The sequence below is a fragment of the Otolemur garnettii genome, unplaced genomic scaffold (assembly GCF_000181295.1).
Source record: "Otolemur garnettii isolate 467f Iridium unplaced genomic scaffold, OtoGar3 scaffold00104, whole genome shotgun sequence".
NCBI classification, from domain to species: Eukaryota; Metazoa; Chordata; class Mammalia; order Primates; family Galagidae; genus Otolemur; species Otolemur garnettii.
In genome coordinates this window covers 4,878,307-4,898,618 of record NW_003852499.1, presented here as the reverse complement: position 1 = coordinate 4,898,618, position 20,312 = coordinate 4,878,307, and the positions used below count along the sequence as shown (strand labels likewise).

At 45.1% G+C, this 20,312-nt stretch overlaps 1 protein-coding gene across 2 annotated transcripts in view; it reads right to left on the bottom strand.

The window, feature by feature from the left end:
- The window catches only part of CRACR2A (calcium release activated channel regulator 2A), a 121,389-nt gene extending 101,460 nt beyond the window's left edge, over positions 1 to 19,929 (bottom strand). For both annotated transcript variants that reach the window (XM_023517072.1, XM_003796430.2), the window contains exon 1: positions 19,839 to 19,929. The gene's annotated coding sequence lies outside the window, so the exon portion shown is untranslated. The remainder of the gene's footprint in view (positions 1 to 19,838) is intronic.
- Positions 19,930 to 20,312: the final 383 nt, after the last annotated feature.

Genomic DNA, 20,312 nt, shown 5'->3' with positions numbered 1-20,312 from the left:
ATTCTAAGCAAAAGGAGCAGCATGAAAGGGCCCCCAGGCTGCAGGGAGGGGAGGAGGATGGAAGAAGTTCGGGATGTGTTTGGGGAAAGTGTGGGTAGAGAGCAGTGTACACCGGCACGGGGACAGAGTGAGAGGCAGGGCAGGAGGGCTAGAGAGCCTCGAATGCCACGCCGAGCGGGTGCGGAAGCTCGCTCCCCGTGTTCCCCTGGCCCGTTGTGATAGTTGCTAATACAGCAGTCCTCACACTGTGTTACACTTGGCTGCACACACGTCTACCTCACTACGCAGTTGGCTCCCTGAGGTCAGGGGTCAGGGCTCACGGCTCATTCATTTTATAACCACAGTACCCAGGATAACGACTAGCGCATAACAGAAATCAACAAAAGCTTCTTGGATGACTTGAATTTTCACAGGGTTGTTCCTTATCTTGTAGGTAATAAGGAGTCATCACGGGGTCCAGGACCTAACATGCTTTAGGGAGCTAATACGTGATTATGTGCTAGGCACTAAGCTAGGTGGCTCTCTGAAGTGACCCTACCTAAGACCCTGTGTGGTGCCATCCACACTCAATTTACACACGCCTAAGGTTATACAGCCAGTAGTCAGAGATGCCAGGTCAGTCTGAAGATGTGTGGGGATCGGAGTCAAAGGGAAAGAAGTATAGAGACTAGACCCATGAGAGCTGCAGGGCCCTCGGCCAGCACAGCCACTCGGAGGATGGGAAGGAGGAGCACGGTGGAGGAGCACGGTGGAGGGGCCTGTGGAGGCGACGCTGACAGCTGAGGGCTGAACAGTCCCTTAGCCATTGTATCAAGCACATTTATCATTTCTGATGTCAGAAGGGGACACACAGCATCAGCAGGGACTTGCCCTTTCCTTATTAGATAGAATCAGAAGTAGGACCTGTGGAAAGAGCCCTCCCCCATGCTGGGATCAGCCCCCTTCCCATTCTCTTATCCACTGGATTTCTATTAAAACTCTTAGACCCACAAAGAGCTAAAAGCAGACTTTCCATTTGATCCTGCAATCCCATTACTAGGTTTCTACACAGAAGAAAAGAAAATCATTTTACCATAAGGACATCTGAGCTCAAATGTTTATAGGAGCTCAATTCATAACCACAGAGATGTGAAAACAACTCAAGTGCCCATCAACCCATGGATGGATTAATAAACTGAGGTATTTGTATACCATGGAACACTGTTCAGCCATAAAAAGATGGAGACTTTGCATCTTTCGTATTTACCCAGATGGAGCTGAAGAACATTCTCCTTAGTAAAGTGTCTCAAGTATGGAAAACAAGCATCCCATGCACTCAACGCTAATTTGAACTAGTAGATGAACAATGACAGGCCCACATGAAAGGAAAAACACAATTAAATTCAAGTAGGGGGGAGTGGGGAAAGGAGGGAAGGGGCTCAGTAAGTTCCCACCCAACATGTACAGTGTAGGGGTTTTGGCCCACCTCTTGGGTGAAGGACTCACATACAACTCGGACTTTTCCTAACAAATGCAAACGATGTAACCTAATCATGTGTACCCTTTTTATATTAAAAAAAAACTCTTAGACATTTCCATGAACTGTTGAAACAACTGGCCCTGTCCACAAATATAAATCAATATCGCCAGACCCAGTGAAAACAGAAAGAACTGAGAGGTAGAAATGGTTTCCCATCCTATCCCAGTCTTCTACTTCATCCTCTTCCTTCCCCTCTCTGAGCCTCGGTTTTCTCATCTGTAAATTAATGGGGCTAGATGAGATGATCTTTTAAGATGCCCAGACTAGGTCCATGAGCATTTTTGTGGATTTTGTACTCCTTCTCAGCATTTATACCCATTGTTATTAAATAATTCTTTCTGTAATTAGTTAACATCTGTTTTCCTGCTGAGTTCCTGGAGGCCAGGTCCACCTGTCTTGTTCCCAGTAGAATTTTCAGTGCTTTACTAGAGTGCTGGGCAGAAAGCAACACTTCACATCTTTGGCCAGCTCCATGCCCTTCCTCTGGGTTGGACCCACGCATGGACAGCAGCTGACCTTAAGACTTCTCATCCTGGAAGGGCTTCTCTAAAATTACTTGCTCCCTAGACTTAGCAACCCCAGCAATGGTTCTCCATCCTGCTCCCTAGCCTTGGCCCTGCATCTTGCTTTATGCTGCCAGGGCCTTCTCCCTCACAGTCTATGATGGGCAAGGATGCTAGAGCTCCTAGATGCAGGCGGGTAACTGGAATGACCTCTGCCAGGTTTCACTATCCAGGGGATCCCAAAGCTACTCCTTGGGGTTAACAGCTACTTTTTGGCCTGTGCTGAGCAATTTATAACATCTCCACCAACATCAGAACAGTAGCCACTGACCTAACAGTGTCACATGGTGGTGCCCATGAGAGAAAGAAACCTTCTTTGAAATGTGTTTAGTCTCAGAAATTGAAATGAAGGTGTTCCTACCCTCTTCATTCATTTCGAGGTCAATGGGTCCCTGACAGATCTGACGACTGAACTTCAGTTGTTCCCCTGTTTGCTCTTCTCTCTCCATCTGGTCCAGGCCTTGCGCCTCACTCCCTGTGCTCGGTGCACTGCAGTCCCTAAATGTTTCCTGTCAGGCAGCGGTGAATCTCTTCTCCCCCACCCTTAAGGCAATATCATACTCAGGGACCTCTCTGCTCCCACTCTATTGGCCCTTTCTGAGTTAGCTGTTCAGAACAACACCTGGGAAATGCACACAAAAGATCCAATAGAGAGCTGAGTGAGTTCTTGTACAAGCACTCTAACACCTTCTCAGCTCTTGCTGAGCGAGCTGGGAAACTCGGGGAGGACTCTGCTTTCATAGGCATTGTTAATGACAGTGTTGCTTGTCTAAGTCACAGAAAGTAGGGCATGGATGTGCGTTTCCTCATGCAGTGCCCCACGAAATGCCTCCATGAGACAACTGGCTGGTTATTAACTAAGTGTGGTGATGGCTAAGCCATGATGGCTCCTCCAACATGATGCTTTAGGAATGACATAAAATGGTCCCTTTTGGAGGTGTTCATCAGAAGTGATGTGACTTAGGTTAGGGATCTGCTGACTGGGTTACCTTCCAAGACCTTGACAGAGCCAACCAACGATGTCAAGCAACATTACCCAGACCTTTCAGGGGTGGAAACCTATGGCTTTGCTCACACTCCTGAAACTACCACTAGAAGGTGGGACTGCTGATATAAGGGAGGGGTGGAGGGAACGCTGGACACAATGACCACTACATTATACTACACAGCAATAGAATGCCAGTGTTCACACACATGGCCTCAAGCCACGCAGGCCTCCTTAGCACCCTTCGTTGGTTCCACTGCTGTGGAATGGTATGCAAACTTACTTCACAGGCTTCTAGGGCCTTTTGTGATCTAAAGAGGTGCAGAAAATGCTTTTTTATGAAGTAGGACAAGACAGAATGAAGAAGCATTCATCTTTCCTAGAAAACGAAATTATTTGTAGCCCGGGGTCTTCTGGGAGGTTATCTACAGAATTAGTCTCCACTTGTAAAATCACTCCCTACTCTAGTTAGTCCTGACTTCTATTTCCCCTCCAGCCTTTCTGCTTTCACTGATGTTGCTTCAGTATCTGAAAGACTCTCCTGTATTCTTCCCATCCTGTCAAATCTTATCCACCTTTTAGGCAGTCTATTACCAGGGTCACTGCAACAAATTATCAAAAACTGTGTGTCTTAAAATAACAGGAATTTCTTCTCTCACAGCTCTGGAGGCCAGAGGTCCTCAGTCAAGGCGACTACTGGGCTATGCTCCTTCCAATTCCCTCTGGAATCTGTTCCTTGCTTCTTCTGGCCTCTGGTGTCCTCGGGTACTCCTTGGCTTGTGGCTACATCACTCTAGTCTCTGTCTGTCCTCACATGACCTTGTTCTCTCTGTATCTCTTTTAAAGACAATTGTTACTAATTTGAGCGACCACCTGGACAACCCAGAATGATCTCATCTCAAGATCTATAACTTCATGACATCTGCAAAGACCCTTTTCCAAATAAGGTCTGACACTGAGGACACGGACCTGTCTTTTTAGCATTTACACACTATAGACAGTGATTCTCAATCCTCACACTGCATCAGATCATCTGGGGATAGTTTGAAACACTCCAGATGTTTGGGCCTCGCTTCAAAACTTTGATTTCAAGTGATCCTGGGTAAGTATTTTTTTTTTAATCTAGAAAATTTTTTTTTGTTTTAATTTTCCCGTTTCTAAATTGCAGCTAGGAGGGTAGGGTGGGGGATAAAGCTAGGATGATAACAGCTTTCACTCATCACTTTCCCCTCCAGGATTCTTTTTTCCAACTTAGTCATGGATCAGACTGTCATGTGCCATTTTGTAAATGCTGTGCAGAGTGTCAGAGACCCCAAAGATCATTTCATTCAGGCGGTACTCCATCTGATCACAGCCCCATTTTCATAACCAAATATTTAGAAACACCCTCCTTACCACTTGAAATAAATTTCCTAGATATGCATAAATCAACTCTAATGATAAAGGAGAAAAAAGAGATGTAATTTTAATAAAATAATGTATGTTTCAATATGGGAGTGCTCACGCATGGCTGCACAGGAACTCACAAGGAAGTAGTAGTGTCCACCCCTCCTTGTCCCACCCCTCCTTGTCCCGGGTAAGTTTAGACTTAACAGAAGACAAAGAGAAGCCCCTCTGGACAAGAAGTACAAGGAAATAAATGAGCAGGGGGATATATGAGGACAGAATAAAGTGATGTTAGAATAAGAAATACAGACCCACTTTCTTCGATGTATATGATAACAGGGGGAAGGAAACCACTTCCACTGAGGCACAGATAACAAGCTGAATCAAACAGCAAATGTGTAAGTAGAGAAAACAAGGAAGCACATTATTTCCCAAATGAGCTAAGCCTCACGTGTTAGGTGTAGCGTCCTAATAGTTTATTACGCTGTGACATGGGTCACGGTAGTGACACAGTATCATGCAAGATTTGTCTCCGATCTGGAAAGCCCACCCACAGTGCTGGGGCTTACTTTCCATCTCTATCATTTGAAAAAAGCCTTGAAAATGATATCTCTTCAGTAGAGGAAGTGGGGAGAGATGGAAGGATTGGAAAAAGCTGTTTGACAGATCTTGAAGGAGATTATCAGAGTAAGGGAAGAGAACCAGAGGAAACCTCCAAGTAAATAATTGTGACATCTAACTTTCACAAGAGACTTCTTATCATTGTATGACAAATGAAATATATCTATAAACACATAAAAATATAAACTATTTTAAAAGCAGCAAAGATGTTCATTGAACAGTGATACTTCACGGGCCTCTGCTAACTTAATAGGATTGAATTCTGTGTCTGTTAGATGAAGTCTCAAATCTCTTCCTTCGGATCTGCAAATGGATTCTTTGCTTTGCAGTAACTGCACATTGCACTAGAACCCATTTCAGTTCAATGTCTGAACTAGACGCATGAATTGGGGAAATAGTCTCATCAGTTCAAGGCTTTGTCTTGCTTTCACTTAGGTGTCTCTTCTCTTTCCAAACAACTGTTTCTTAAATCGCTGGGGTTTTGGCATAACTTCTTTGACAGTTTGTGAAGCCTTACTCCAAGAGACAGCGCTCATCCCATTAGGACTACTGACCAAACCCAACCCCATTCGTTTTCCTAATGAGGAAACAGGCCCCGGCGGGTAGGTCAACTGTAAATTTTGCTCTCCTTTCTGTCACTAAATTCCTTTAGGACAAGGAGGGTATGAGATGTGTCCCTTTTACCTTTGCACAGCTGCCAGACAGAGAGGCACACATACAGAGTGTGTGTATGAAGACTCTGGATTCTCCTTTCCAGCCTGAAAGCCAGTCGCTTCTAATTACTCATCCATAGAAGCACAAGCAACACGTTCCCAGCAGTCACTTGGGACTGAATTTCAACACCTTGGTTTTGTTTAATTTCCCCCACTTGCACCAGCTGCAGCTGAAGACCGTGGCATTAGAATGAAAAGCAACTGGCTCCCTCCCCAGCCCTCTCTGCTGTAGGCTGCTGTGGTTAACATCACAGAGAAAGAACAAATAAAAAAGCAAAAGCCGCAGTTGTCCTAAGATAACCACAGAGATGACAGATGCTGCTGCATGCAAACTTAGGGGAGGAGAAAGATAAACAGCAACACTCAAAAGCCAAGACAGCGTGATGGGAAGAAGCCTTGGGCTCCAAATCCTTCTGCGGAGGTGGGATTTCAGATGGAAAGGGATGACCTATGAACTGTGCCCCCCTGGTCCTGTCTTTCCCCCACCCCTGCACGCTCCCTGCTCAGCTGGCTGGTTTGGAGTCCCTCACTGGGGAAGAGGATTCTGCTCCTGTAGCGGAACATGAACTCCCTGCATGTGTGCCCCTCTGGGGGACCACCTGGCTGAGAAGTGAAACAGATGGCCAGGAAGGAGACAAGCTGAGGGGGAAGCAGCAGAGGGAGAGGTGGTTTCCTCAGCCCACCTCCAACCCTGACTGGACTCTCCAGAGAGCTGCCGCTGCTGTCACATTCACCCTGGGCTGTGGGCAGGAGGATGGCTCAATCCCCCAGCTCACAGCCTCCACTTCCGGGCCCCTTGCTTCCTTTCTCTGTGAAGCAGTACAAAGTGATGAGGACCCAAGAGAGCTGAAACCACCCACCCTGTTGCTCCATCATGAATTTGTCTCTTTGGTCACGTTCAGGGCCTGGCCCAACACATCCATGTCGCCAGTGGCGCACTTGCCCAGTGCACTGCAGCTTTCTGTTGACCCTTCGGAGCTGGGCTCTAAGCACCAGGATGTGGCTCATTCACCTTACCGCTCACAACTAGCACAGTGCCTGGCGTTCAGAAGTTGCTCAGTAAGTCTTTAGGGGCTGAAGAGCAAAGGGAACAGGGGAGCCCATTCTACTCTACAAAACAGGAAAGGCCATCAAGGAGGAGCCCTCAGCTTTGTTCGGAGAACTAACATGCATTGTCATCAGCCTGTTTAGGGTTAGGCAGCCTGTCACCCATCTTCAGAGATGCCCTTATCTTTGTCACAACTATCACCCCCATGGCATCAGTAAGGACAAACTTAACTGGTGAGTGGTGTAACTATAAACCACATCTGTTTTAAAGACTGTAGAAGTAGCGTAACATATTGTCTAAAATGTCAGCTTCTAGAGCCAGAAAAACCTGGATTCAGAGTCTAGTTTTACTACACAGGAGCTATGAATCTTGGTGAAACTTCTACATTCTGTCGCTGTTTCCTTATCTATAAAACGGCAACAGTAATGCTTCTTCCTTTAGGGGTTCTGGTGAGATAATACATGCGATAGAATAATACTTTTGACTCTCTTTTCTTTCATTTTTATTGCTAATCTCCAAGTGGTTACACAGATAGTGCTAAAGCAAGCAAGAGAGCAGCATTCCTTCCCTTCCACTTTGGAGAGGGGAGAAAGGCCTGGCAAAGCAGAGGCTGCAAACTCAGTGTCCAAGCAAAGAACAGGACGAGCCAAGGATGAGCAAGTGAAGCAGAATGGTGGCCATCTAGAAATCTGCCCGCTCCCTTCTGCTGGAAAAAGAAAGCTCTTGGCTTTCACTTTTCACTTTGAAGAGACTTGAGTACAGGAGTGATTTCTCCTTCCTCCTTAATCTCCTAAAAAAAATAGCATAATTGTGAGGATAAATGGAGGTCTGCACCCAGGTTCAATGGACAATCAGTGCGACGTGGTAGGGAAGGCACCAGATAGGAGCAGGTCAACCTCCTAAGACAGATATCCGCCACTCAGTCCAACCAGCTGCCAACATACAATGATCAGAAGCCAGTCATTCCAGTTCTTCTGATAATTCAAAGATGTATCAGAATTTTTAAATGCTTTACACATTCAGGGACAATACAAAAATGGCAGGTTTATTCCCAGCAGCATTTCTTGTAATAAAGAGCAAATAATTGAGAACAACTTATTTTGTTTAAATAAATAATGGCACACCCATAGAATGGGATACTATGTCCTTGTAACAAAAAGAATGGAGAAACTCTCAATATATAGATAAGACTGCCAAGATAAATGAAGCAAAAAAAAAAGGAAGGTTAAAAAAAACTTGTGAATAGTATGCTAAACATAGGGATGGAAAAAAAGAAAAAGATATATGCTAAAAATAGGATATTTATTTAGTGACCAGTATTTGCAAAAAGAAACACTAGGAAAATCTGTAGAAAACTAATAAAAGTGGTTATGGAGGGGGGTAGGGCAGGGCAGGCAGAGGCAGAGGTAAAATTTCTACAGGGATTTGATTTTTGAACCATGTGAATGCATTGCTATTCAAAATAACATGAAAACACTGTAAACCACCTGTCGACCTCCAGTTTGCAACCTATGCAATAAAGGCTTTGAGACCAGACAGGTAGAAAAAGTTGGTAGTAAAGGGTCCAAGTTTTACTAGGTTTAGAGACAAGCAAGTTGTTCAATATCCAGATCCAGCATCTGGAGCTCTCTTTGGATTGCCTGGCAATGAGCTAGTTGGGCTCAGTGGCTCCCCGTCTCCCAGGAGAAAGGGGTGCTACTCTCATCCTCTTGTGTGAGAGGCTGTCCCCAAACTCTCAGCTTCCCTTGAAACTGAGGTCTCCAGGGGCTGACAGATGGAATTTCCCTGTACTCTTCCACAGTTAAGACTGTCGGGAACCCAAATGGTGTGTGTGTTCCCCTTTGTCGAGGCTCTGTCCCACTCATCCTGTACAAAAGAGTGACAGGTAAGTGCAACTCCCCCACTAAAGCACATCACCATGGTGTGCCCAGCTGGGCCCAGCTCTCAGCACGCTTCCCTGGGGAATGCCGAGAACAGAAGCCATGCAGCTCTGCTCACCTTCCCCACCAATCAGAGGCAGCACCAAGGGGTGCTGTTTGTATTCACCCCAGCCCTGTGTATGAATTCTGACAATTATGTTTACAAACTCATCCTAGAAAAAATGCCACATACCTCATTGTTGAATATCACCATGGCCAGCCTCACAGTATTCCCCTTGGGAAGCTGTGCACCGACACCAGCACCTAGTCCACCCTTCAAAGCAATTTTGGAACTCTGTTTCTGGAATGACCATCAAAGCTGTTACTGAACAGGTCTGACAATTAAGTTTGCAAACTTGCTACCATGTGCTTATGTTGGCAGCACAGCACAAACAACTCGGTCGGGTTTCATAACCTTGGTATATCAGTGTGTCACAGCTGTTGACATGTTGATGTGTGATGGTGTCTTGCTGAGTGGTGTTCATTATTGTCACTGAGTGTTGTTTTTATCTGCTGTATGATGACAGCTCTGATGATCATCCCAGAAAAATTCAAAATTGCTTTGAAGGGTGGACTGGGCGCTGGCATCAGTGCATAGCTTCCCAAGGGGAGTAACTTAGAAAGTGACTGTCGTGATAATCAATGAGGTATGTAGCACTTCTTCTAGAATGAGTTTGGGAACTTACTTATTCCTAGGCCTACATGTGCATGAGCTCACTTATTGTTATGGATTGAACTGTGATCTCCAAAACAAGATCTATTGAAGTCCTAACTCCTAGTACCTCAAAATGTGACCTTGTTTGGAAAATAGATTGCTGCAGACGTAAATTAGTTAAGATGAGGTCAGACTGGATTAGGGTGGGCCCTTAATCCAACATAAGTGACCGTCCTTATGAAATGGGCCAATTTGGAGACAAACACACACAAGGAATGCCATGTGGTGATCACGGCAGAGACTGGAATTACACACTGCAAGCTGGGAATACCATAGCTGGCCAGAAACTAGGGAGAGGGACAGAGGAGCCTCCTACATATCAGAGAGAGGGCGCGACTCTGCTATCATTTCAGACCTCTAGTCTTCAGAGCTGAGAAACAACCACATTTCTGTGGTTTTCATCACCCAGTTTGTGGCACTTTGTGATAGAAACCAATACGTACGTAGTACCAGTGGGCCAACTCCACTGGCAAAAGTGCCTAACGCTGCTCCTCTTTGCGCATGTCCATAGATACTGATGACAACTCTACCCAAAGGAGTGAAAATTCTTAGATCTTGTTTAGTCAAGTTTATCGGTCAAGTCAACCCATAAGCAATGACTGAGTGCTGAGAAATAAAATACTCTATTACTGCCCTCAAGGACTTGACAGTCAAATGGAAGAATCAGGAAAGACCCATGAAATGTAACAACACACAGCAATATGGCCAAATAAGCATTATCTCTCCATCCTTACCATGGATGCCGTAAAGGTCACTCTCAACTAAATCCCACTGTTCCACCAGCCAGATTCAACCTTCTACTGCATGCCACTTGACTGCTCCTGATGTGCCTGTCTGGAAGGACCACTTTTCTGGTTCTTTAGGACATTCTTTACAATATCAGACTTCTAGCAGCTGTTGCCACTGCCCCTGGCATGGAGTATGAGCTTCCTGGCTACTGGGGTTGCCCTCTCCTGGCCATGATCTTTACCTGTCACCCTAAGTGATGTCTCTCCCATCAGTTTCTTATCAGAAACTTTCAGATCAGTTTCTTATCTGCCTCTCTTTCCCCTGTAAGAGGGGCAGATACTGGTGGGATGGTGCAGCTCTCAATGAATCTGGTAAGCCAAAACCATGAGATCCAGGTGGTCTGGAAGTGCCTTTGGTGAGCTGAGAGAGTTTTTAAGAAGGAACTAGAGAAAATCAGACACCCTTAGTAGAGATGCTGCTTTCCTTATCCTCATTGAGAACATCTGCTAATCTGGCCCAGCCTTCTTGTAGGCGGCTGTTCCCTAGACACCCTGCATCTAGGAAGCTCTGGTTCTTTTCTAGACAAGCCTCATGTCCAGTCACATCCCCAGGGGAAGAGAAGGGAGCCTACCTTCACTGAGTCCTCCTGGAGCTCCCTGTGGATCCCAGGGCTCTGGAGTTGGGCTTGCCTAGGGTCCCGCATGTACTAAGTGCCTGATGGAGGCTCAGGCTGGGCTTGCAGAGGAAGAGTGGCAGGTTGCTGCTGCCCCACCCTGGACAAGCAGCCTGATGACCTGGCTATGGCTCTGTGCCAGCCTCCTGAATGGCAGCTGTAGTCAGGGCATGACCTATGGGAGGAAGAGAGAGAGGAAAGTGCTCCTCATCTTGACTTCAAGCAATGCATTATAGAGTCTCTGGGTCAGGTCTTGAGGCAGACACTGCCGTCTGCTTAAGCAACATCTGCTTATCCCTCCTTTCTAGCACAGCTCCAGTTTTCTTCACCGCTTAGAACAGTGGTCTTATCTCCAGCTCCAGGAGACTCATCTAGTCAAAACAAATGCAGGCCCCCTTGCCAGTGGAGAGGTTGAGGTAGGCTCTACTCCACCTTGGCTGTTGATATATTACAGGAGGATTTCAGGGGGGGCTCCTGGAAGTGTCTTCCTGGCTCTTTTCCTCTGCTGGATGTTGTGCTGTCAAATACATTGACTAGAATTTCTGCGGCCAGGTTGCAACCATGAACAGGAAGCCTGAGGGCAGAGCAAGAAGAAAGATCCCCGGTTCTCTAGGGCATCACTGACTACTAGATTAGACAGTGGTCTAATAATAGTAATTACAAATTAGTATGTCTGTATTAAATATCCTTATTGAAATCTGCTGAGTTGGGGTTTTTGCTACCTACAGCTAAGATTGTCCTAAGTAATGTGCGCACAGGTGTTCCTGAGACCACAAAACCGTATTCCTGAATCACAACCCCACTATCCTAATGACAACATTACCAGCCTTTCATGTCACATAAACACTCTTCTCTCCCTTCCTCTTCCTGGTATGTAGTTCTGTCCCCAGAGTGCACACATTTGACCATATTTTCAATAGATTCATAAATTCTACAACATACGCCAATTCTGTCATTTAATTAAGGAATTTTTTTTGAGACAGTGTCTCATTTTGTCACCCTCAGTAGAGTGCCATGGTATCATAGCTCACAGCAACCTCAAACTCCTGGGCTCAAGCGATTGTATTGCCTCAGCCTCCCAAGTAGGTGAGATTACGGGCACCCACCACAATGCCTGACTAATTTTTAGAGATGAGGTCTCACACTTACTCAGGCTGGTGTTAAACCTGTGAGCTCAGGCAATCCACCTGCCTTGGCCTCCCAGAGTGCTAGGATTACATTATGGCACCTGGTCAAATTAAGGAATATTTTTGACCTCTGCTCATGTACCAGACCCTTTATTGTGCTCTGCAGACTCGAAAATGAAAACAGTATGAATATTCCTCAAAAAAATTAAAAATAACACTACTATATAATCTAGAAATCTCACTTCTGGGTATATATCAAAAGGAAATGAAATCAGCAGTTCAGAGAGATGTCTGCACTACCATGCTCACTGCAGCATTATTCACAATCACCAAGACATGAAAACAGCCTAAGTGTCCATCAACAGATGAATGGAGAACTTGTGGTGTATATATGTGTGTGTGTGTGTATCCATATACACATGGAATATTATTCAGCCATAAAAGAAGGAAATCCTGCCATTTGCAACAACATAGATGACCTTTCAAGGTAGAGAAAGACAAATACCACATGATCTCACTTATATGTGGAATCTAAAAAGTTGAACTCAGAGAAATTGAGAGTAGAATGGTGATACCCAGAGGGGTGGGGGGCAGCGGAGGAGATGGGGAGATATTGCTCGAAGGGTATAAAATTACCGCCTTAAGATGAATAAATTCAGGGGATCTAATGTGCAGCATGGCAAATATAGTTAACAATGCTATACTGTATACTCACAATTTTCTAGAATGTAGATCTTAACTGCTCTCACCACAAACACAAAAATGGTAACTAGGTGGGGTGATGGATACTTCAACTATTACAACTTAATTGTGGCAATCATTTCTATATACATATATGCATATATACACATACAGACATATATATACACACACACATATATTAATTCATCATGTTAAACATCTTAAATTTATATAATTTTATTTGTCAATTATACCTCAATGAACCTGAAAGAAAATCATGGCTTGAGGAGGAAATAGAGCTGATAATCAGCAGTTATTTTCTTTTCATCTTTCCTGAGATATTTTAAACTAAATATTTATGTTTTCTTTATCTAAAAAATGTGGTATGTGTACAAACAATTCCCAGGAAATGCCCTGGATTCCAGTTTGCCTCACAGTTTTAAAATGATTTGTGGCCATTTTTATGGGATCATAAAATACGGGCTGGCCCATTAGTAGTGCCAGATGGCCTATCCTGTCCAGCCTCCTTCCCCACACCCTTGGCTTGCCCGGGGCTCTCCTTCCAGCTAGAGATGGTGACACACACATGATCCCTTTGCACCTTCTGCCACCCCAAACTCCTCAAGCTGGAGGTGCCTGCCCCCCCCACCAATACCTTCCATGACCTTCCTCTTAATTTCATTAAGGACTTAAAAAGAAGAAAAACGCCAAACCAATAAAAGGTGGCTAAAAAACCTTAGTCTTCTTTAAGGTCACTGCCCAGTTTTCATTTGGCAATAATTTGGGGGGGACAGATAAACCCAGACCCAGCCTTCCTTTGATGGCATCAAGAGAATAAAAAGCAGTGGTCCTGAAGTTCTAAGACTGAGATGGTGTCCTCTTACTCTGCCCTTTGCAACTTACACGTCCTCTGATTTTATTTATGAGACAACAATTATATCATATTTGTAGAGCATTTTACAATTCACTAAGTGCCTATATAGTTATAATTTATTTAATAATTGAGTATATAATACTCAGTATTAATTATTACGCTGCTATAAAGATCTGAAAGCAGAGTCTGAGGCTGCAATGTAAACTGCAAACAGCTTCATCATCACGAAGGATTATCACCAGGGTACTATATCTTATTAGAATGGGCTCTGCAGTCCAAGTACCTGGATTTGAATTCTAATTCTATAGTTTATAGCTATGTAACCTCAATCAAGCTGCTTAGCTACTATAAGCCTGAGTTTCCTCACCTCTGAGTTCAGGAAAATCATAATTCAAGTAGCTCATAGTGCAGGGCTTTGCCTATGATAGGCACTCAGTGAATGGGAGTTGACATGAATCTACACCAGGTTGAGTAGACAGGTGTCTGTCCACACATACCTACTCATGGACATGCATCCTCCTCCTTCCTTTCTTCTTGGTGGTTGCCTCCACCCTCCAACCCCTGGGCAAATATTTGCAAAGGGAGGAAGCAGCTCAACATAGCAGGACACACCATGGATTATTGTTCCTTGGAAACGACAAAGCCTCATGCTAGCATTATGCAGGCTCTAATTCCCACTCGGTTTCAGGGGTATCTCCAAGCTGTTCTGGGAGGAAACACAGCCCAGGCTCCCCAGGGTCCCAGTTCACCAGGACCCCTTCCCACTTTTGCCAGAAAGTCTTGATTTGCCTGGCTGGCAAGTTCTAGCCTGTGAGGCAGTGGCTGAGCCTGAATCCCCTAACTCGCCTGTACGGTTTGCTTTATTGATAGAAGCCACTGCATTGATTATAGAGTTGGTCTAAAAATGGATTTGTCATAATGACCTAAGAAGAAAATGGCCAGCCTGATGAATGGATAGAAACTACTCAGCAGCAAATAATATAAGCAACCCCCATTTAAAAGGCTTTATCTTCATGAAGGACTCTCCCACGTCCACTGTTTGTCCTATCTTTCTAACACCACAAAGAGACATGAAAGGCAGCTCTTTTATAGATGAGGCAACCAAGGCGCCCAGAGAACTGGTGAACCTGAGCCTAGAACATGCCATTCCTGCTATGCACGTTCTGCTGCTGCCTAGAGCAACGTCTCCACCTGAGCTTTCTCAGCTGCCCACTTGTCTGTCTACTTCTTGCTTCTGCAGACCCAGGTCTAAGAGAACAGTATCAGGACTCACATTACATTGACATTTGCATTCAGAACGAGACAGGACAAGAGGATACTAGACATGACTTAGTCACTTGTGCCCCCAGGAGTGCTCATTAGGCTCAGTCAGCCTGAAGTTCACAGGCTAACTGCCATCAGCAGGGGAGCAGGCACGTATGTAAGGGCAAGACTGTCAGCTGGGACTGTCAGTGTGCTAGTTAACATCTCCTCCTGAAGCACCTCTAGAACAGCCCAGCTCCAGAAATTCCAGGGCTACAGAGCCCTTATTGCTGCTTGGGTTGCATGCACAAGTGAGGCTGGGGTAGTGAGGGCTGGACTAAGCTCATTACCAGGCCTAAAACACGGCCAAATTGTGAACTGCTGCCTTTGGCCTTGTAACCAGGGCTGAAAAGAAATTAGGCAGCAGGCACGAAAGAATTTAAAAGCAGGCTGTTGTTATTATAAAAGAGTTACCAGAATATGTGTGTGTGGCAGCCTTCTCTTCCCGTTCTGTTTTGATTGCCTTTTCCTTGTGGATAATTTTGTTAAGAAGAGAATGAATCTCTAAGGGTGTCACACTTGGGTCCACCACAGCTCCACAGCATCTTCTGCATAGTTCTGAACACCATCTCCAGCCTGATGGAACATGGTCCATATACACACCCAAACCCACGCTGATTCCAGAAACCTTCCAGAGTATATGCATAGGCAGAGCCAGCTATGCTAGAGTCTACACAATTCCCATGTCTGGAGGAAGGAGGAAGGATCAGAGAACCCAGAATTGAATCCTAGCTTCCTGCTGGGACAAGTCTCACATCCTTTTAGATTGCAAACTGAGTCAGTGAAGGCCAGCAGGGGAGGGCATGACCTTAGAAATACAGGTAGGGTTAAGACACATTTTATGGCCTGGGCAGAACTTGACTGGTTTAGTTTCCAGGCAGAATAGTTCCTTGACACTGTCTATTAAGATGGACTGAAGGATCCTCGGGGAACACTCCTCCCAGGGCTTCCTGCCACCACCTACCTACTAAACTTTACCTTCCTCAGCTGAGACGCAACTCAGTTCCCACTTACTTAGTTAAGCCACTCCAAAGCTCACTTTCTTTCTAGAGCATATATGGTCTGTTTCATCCCGCTGGCAAAATTCACATACGTGGTCAGGGGTGGCCAGCTCTCTTTGCCTGGTAGGTGCTCAAAAGAAGCATTGTGTCCTTTGTTCTTTCTCCCAGTACAGTACATTGCCCACAGTAGATGCTCAATAAGTACCTACTGATCTGTTTTGTTTTTGTTTTCTGGGCATTAACATTCAATAAAATCACACCCATTTAATCCCCAAAGTGTCAGAAAATTTAGACATGGTGTGTATTGTAAACTGATTGCTATTCAGTACAAATTAGAATTTCTCATTCTATTTCTAACTCCAGTAAATAGGGCTCATGTGTTTAAAAAAAAATACTTTTAGTTTGCAATGTGTGATTACATAACGGGAGACTAATAATTTTTCTTTTCCCATTAATACTTCTTTTACTTGGTGGCTCCTTTTTGTGTGTTTGTTTCTGATTCAAGCTGTGGTTCAATGTATTAAAATTGGATTCCTTTTTTAAAAAGTTCCATATTAGGCTTTTTAACTGGCCTTTCTCACCCCTGTATTTCTAGATGACCTATGCCTTGGGTGGCTCACCTAGCATGGAGTCAGGGGATGCTTGCTCCCATTTTCCAGATGTATTAACAGAGCTCCATTATCAAGCAGACTCTGCAATCCAAAGAGTCAGCCCTTGGAAGGAAGCCAATCTGGGGAAAGGGTATCAGCAACCTGGGTGAGGCATCCATGATGCAGACATCTATCCCAGGACTAGACGTGTGGATCCAACAAGAGGGTCAAGTTGTTGGTCCTCTCTGAGCCTTAGTTTCCTCATTTATAAAATGGGGGTGCTAAGACCTAGATGAGAAACAGTGCCTGGCACATTGAAGGCACACGATAAATCATCTTATTATTAAGCATGGGGCATCATGAAAGTCTATTGGGTGCCTTGCTGGTTCCCAGCTGACTTTATTCCCAGAACCATCTACTGGAGTCAGAACCGTGAAGCTCAAGCAAAGTTGAACCCTAAAAATCTAGAGTACTGAGAGACATAGCAGGGGCTTGTAGTCCACCACCAAGGTAATGACAAGTAATAGAAAATGCATCAGAGGACACATCACAAAAGATGTAGATTCTAGAAAGAATACCTGCTGAGGAAATAGGAAATACATTCAGTAGGATCTGTAGCCAGAACAGCCCTGGCTCAGGAACAAACTGCCTGTGCCCTGAGCAAATACAGAATCAAGCTACAGTGAGACACCAAGAGGGAAAGAAAAGCAAAAGTGATCATGATCAAGAACAAGAATGGACACAGTGACCATCCCTGCTGGCCAGAGAAGATACACCAACACTTTGCCTTGAGAGGGACCTACAGTTAAAGCTAAACTCACAGTTTTACAGAACGTGTGGAATTAGTTGAAAAGCTTAATTTAGAATTTCGGCAAATTCCATTAGCAGTTTATCTACGGTTTATAATTAAGCTATTTCCAAGCAAATCCTTTTTGGCTAAAGATGCTTAAAAATCCTAATGGAACATGGTTCACATAAGACATGCCCACATCCATGCAGATTCTAGAAACTTTCTAGAGTAAACAATAATGGGCCCAGGCAGGGTAGCTGTGCTTGACTTTACAAAGATACCCCTACCTAGATGAAGAAGGAAGAATCGGAGAGTTCAGAATGGAATCCTGACTCTGAAGCAATCAATATGGCCTTGAGTCTGTTACATCTGTGATGTTCAGTCTCCTCATCTGGAAAGACTGGATAGCAATAACTACCTTATAAGACCTTGGGAGAAATATAGGAGGTGCTGTACAAAGTGCTTTGCCCACAGGAGGGCAGTCTCACAGAAATGCTTTTGATTGAAACAGAGAATTAAAAACACAGAAGTTAACAAGACATAGCAGCAGAAAGATGACCCAAGTGGAGAGGACCTCTGATGGTGCGGCCACGGTGCAGGGAGGGAAGCACAGGCAGAGTATGCTGCTATAGGACTTCCTGGAGCCAAGGTTAAAACCAAACCCTCTCAGTCTGAGAAGATGGAAAAATCCACAATGTGAATGTGGAGTCCATGCCACTGAACTGTATGCTTAAAAATGATTAAAATGGTAAATTTTTTGTTATGCATATTTTATCACAATAAAAAACACAGAAAACAAAACTCCAAATCCCAACTTTTAGCCCAGTGGAGACACTAAAATAAAAATAATAATGTACAGGAGAGTTGGGATGACCTTCTCTCTGTGGGAGAGCTTTCCACGTTAGGAAAGGCAGTGTCCACGCCCCCCGGTACCACACCAAAGGCCTTGTGAGTGACTATCTACATCCTGTAGATATGACCTGTATCCAGGATGTCTATTCAACCCAAGTTCCCAAAAAGCCACCATGGGCATGGCAGCACAGAAAAATCTAGAGGTTCTTAAGCTGAACAATTTTTCATTCCGGATGGTATCTCAGTATTTTCTGACCGCAATTCAGAAGATGCCATCCACAGAAGTGAAACTCCCCCAAACCTCTTCCTCCTCTCTCACCCCCACCATATCCTCATCTGGAGACAGCAGAGCTGCTGTTTTGCTCAGAAAACCTTTGTCTTGGAAAGGCCTCTAAAATTTCAGTCCTGCTCAGGTCATAGAAAGAGCAGCCCTGACAAACCATTTCCTCCTTCCCCCAGGAAAACAAAAATCTGGCTGAGACCAGGAAAAGTGGTTCTAGATAACATCTGTAATCACCTTCCCCCTGACCTCCCTAACCCAGTCATGTCCCCAGAAGGCCATGCCAACCTGACACGGCCATGATGGAGGGGCAAAGGGCTGCCTCTATGCCTCGGGAAACTCCTGTTGTAAATGCCTCTCAGCCTGGGGTGTATGTACTTCTAGGTCCAGCTCAAATACCACCTCCACTGTGAAACCATGAGAAATACCCTTGACTCACTTTCCTACAAACACCAACATCACTCGCTGTCTTTTTAGGTCACCCCCTGCTCTGGGCCCCAAATTCATATGTTGAAGCCCTAAATTCAATGTGCTGGTATTTGTGGTATTTGAAGTGGGGCCTTTAGGATTAGGATTAGAGGAGATTATGAGGGTGGGGCCCTTACAATGCATTAGTGACCCTGTAAGAAGAGACACCAGTGAGCTTCTCTCTTCTCTTTCCTCTCTCCACCCCTTCCTCCTCTACTCCCTGTCATGTGAGGACACAGCAAGACCATGTCTGTCTGCATGCCAAGGACAGCCGGGAGAGAACCCTCACCAAGAAAAACAGTACTGTGATGGGAGCCTTCCAGCCTCCAGAACTGTGACAGAATAAATTTCTGTGGTTTAAACCCAGTCTGTGTTATTTCCCTCTAGCAGCCCAAGCAGACAAAGACATTCCCCCGAGGGCAGTGTGCAAGCCTGTTATAGGGACTGCCCTTCTCTTCTTAAACCAGACCTCCTGTAGGACAACAGTTGAGATTCTGCTCCTCCTGGGAAAGCTGACGGGCACACTGAGAAGGACTAAGAGGTGGGAGAGTAGACTTCCACACGGAACTCAACAGCAAGCTCTCAAAAGAGGTAGACCCAGCACAACTGGTGGAGGTCATGTGAGCCTTGACCATGTGCCTTCTCATAGCCCTTAGTTTACCTGGATGGACCAGCAGGTATCTCCTGTGTTCTCATTTTAATGAAGAGGAAAGAGGGCTAATCCTGAGGACAAATGCCTGGTTAGAGTCTGAATTGGGCTCTGATAAACATTCAGAGAAGACAGGCTTGTGCAATAGTTCAGGACATGACCCTAGAGCCAGGCTGTCTGGGTTTAAATCCCAGCTCGGTCTCTTATAAGCTGTGTGACCTTGAAAAAATTACTCAGCCTCTCAGAACCTTGACTTCTGTATCTGTAAAATGGAGGGAATGATGATAACAGTGCCTGTCTCATAAGGCTGTTGTAAACATTGAATGAGTCTAATGCCAAGCTCTTGGCCATACCTGGTGCATTTCTGTCCATCAAGCTCAAGGTGCAGCGGGAAGAAGGTCACTGGCCTTTTTGTTTGATCAGGGTGGGGCTTCAGGCAGTTGGTCTCCCTCCCATGTCAGCACCAATCCAACCTTTCATTTCTGCGGGTAAGGATGCATGATTACAGGGGGTAGACGAGGTGGCAAAGCTCCACCTGCTTACCAGGAGGGCTCTGGCCTGCTGCAAATCCCAGAGCTCAATGCTGAGCAATCTCTAAAGTAAATAAAATGAAAATAAGCCAATAGCCCAGGTAATGGGAGATTTTCCTCTTGTCTGCACTGGTAATTGGGCCGCTGCAGCGTACCTTCTACTTCCTCTAGTGCTGCTGTGAGTTAAAAAGGGAGCAAAAGAAGCTGCCTGGCCAGAAACACAAGTGCAGGTTCCGGGAGGAGGGCAGCCACACCCACTGGGTCCTGTGTGTCTTGGCACACCTACAGCATGTGTGC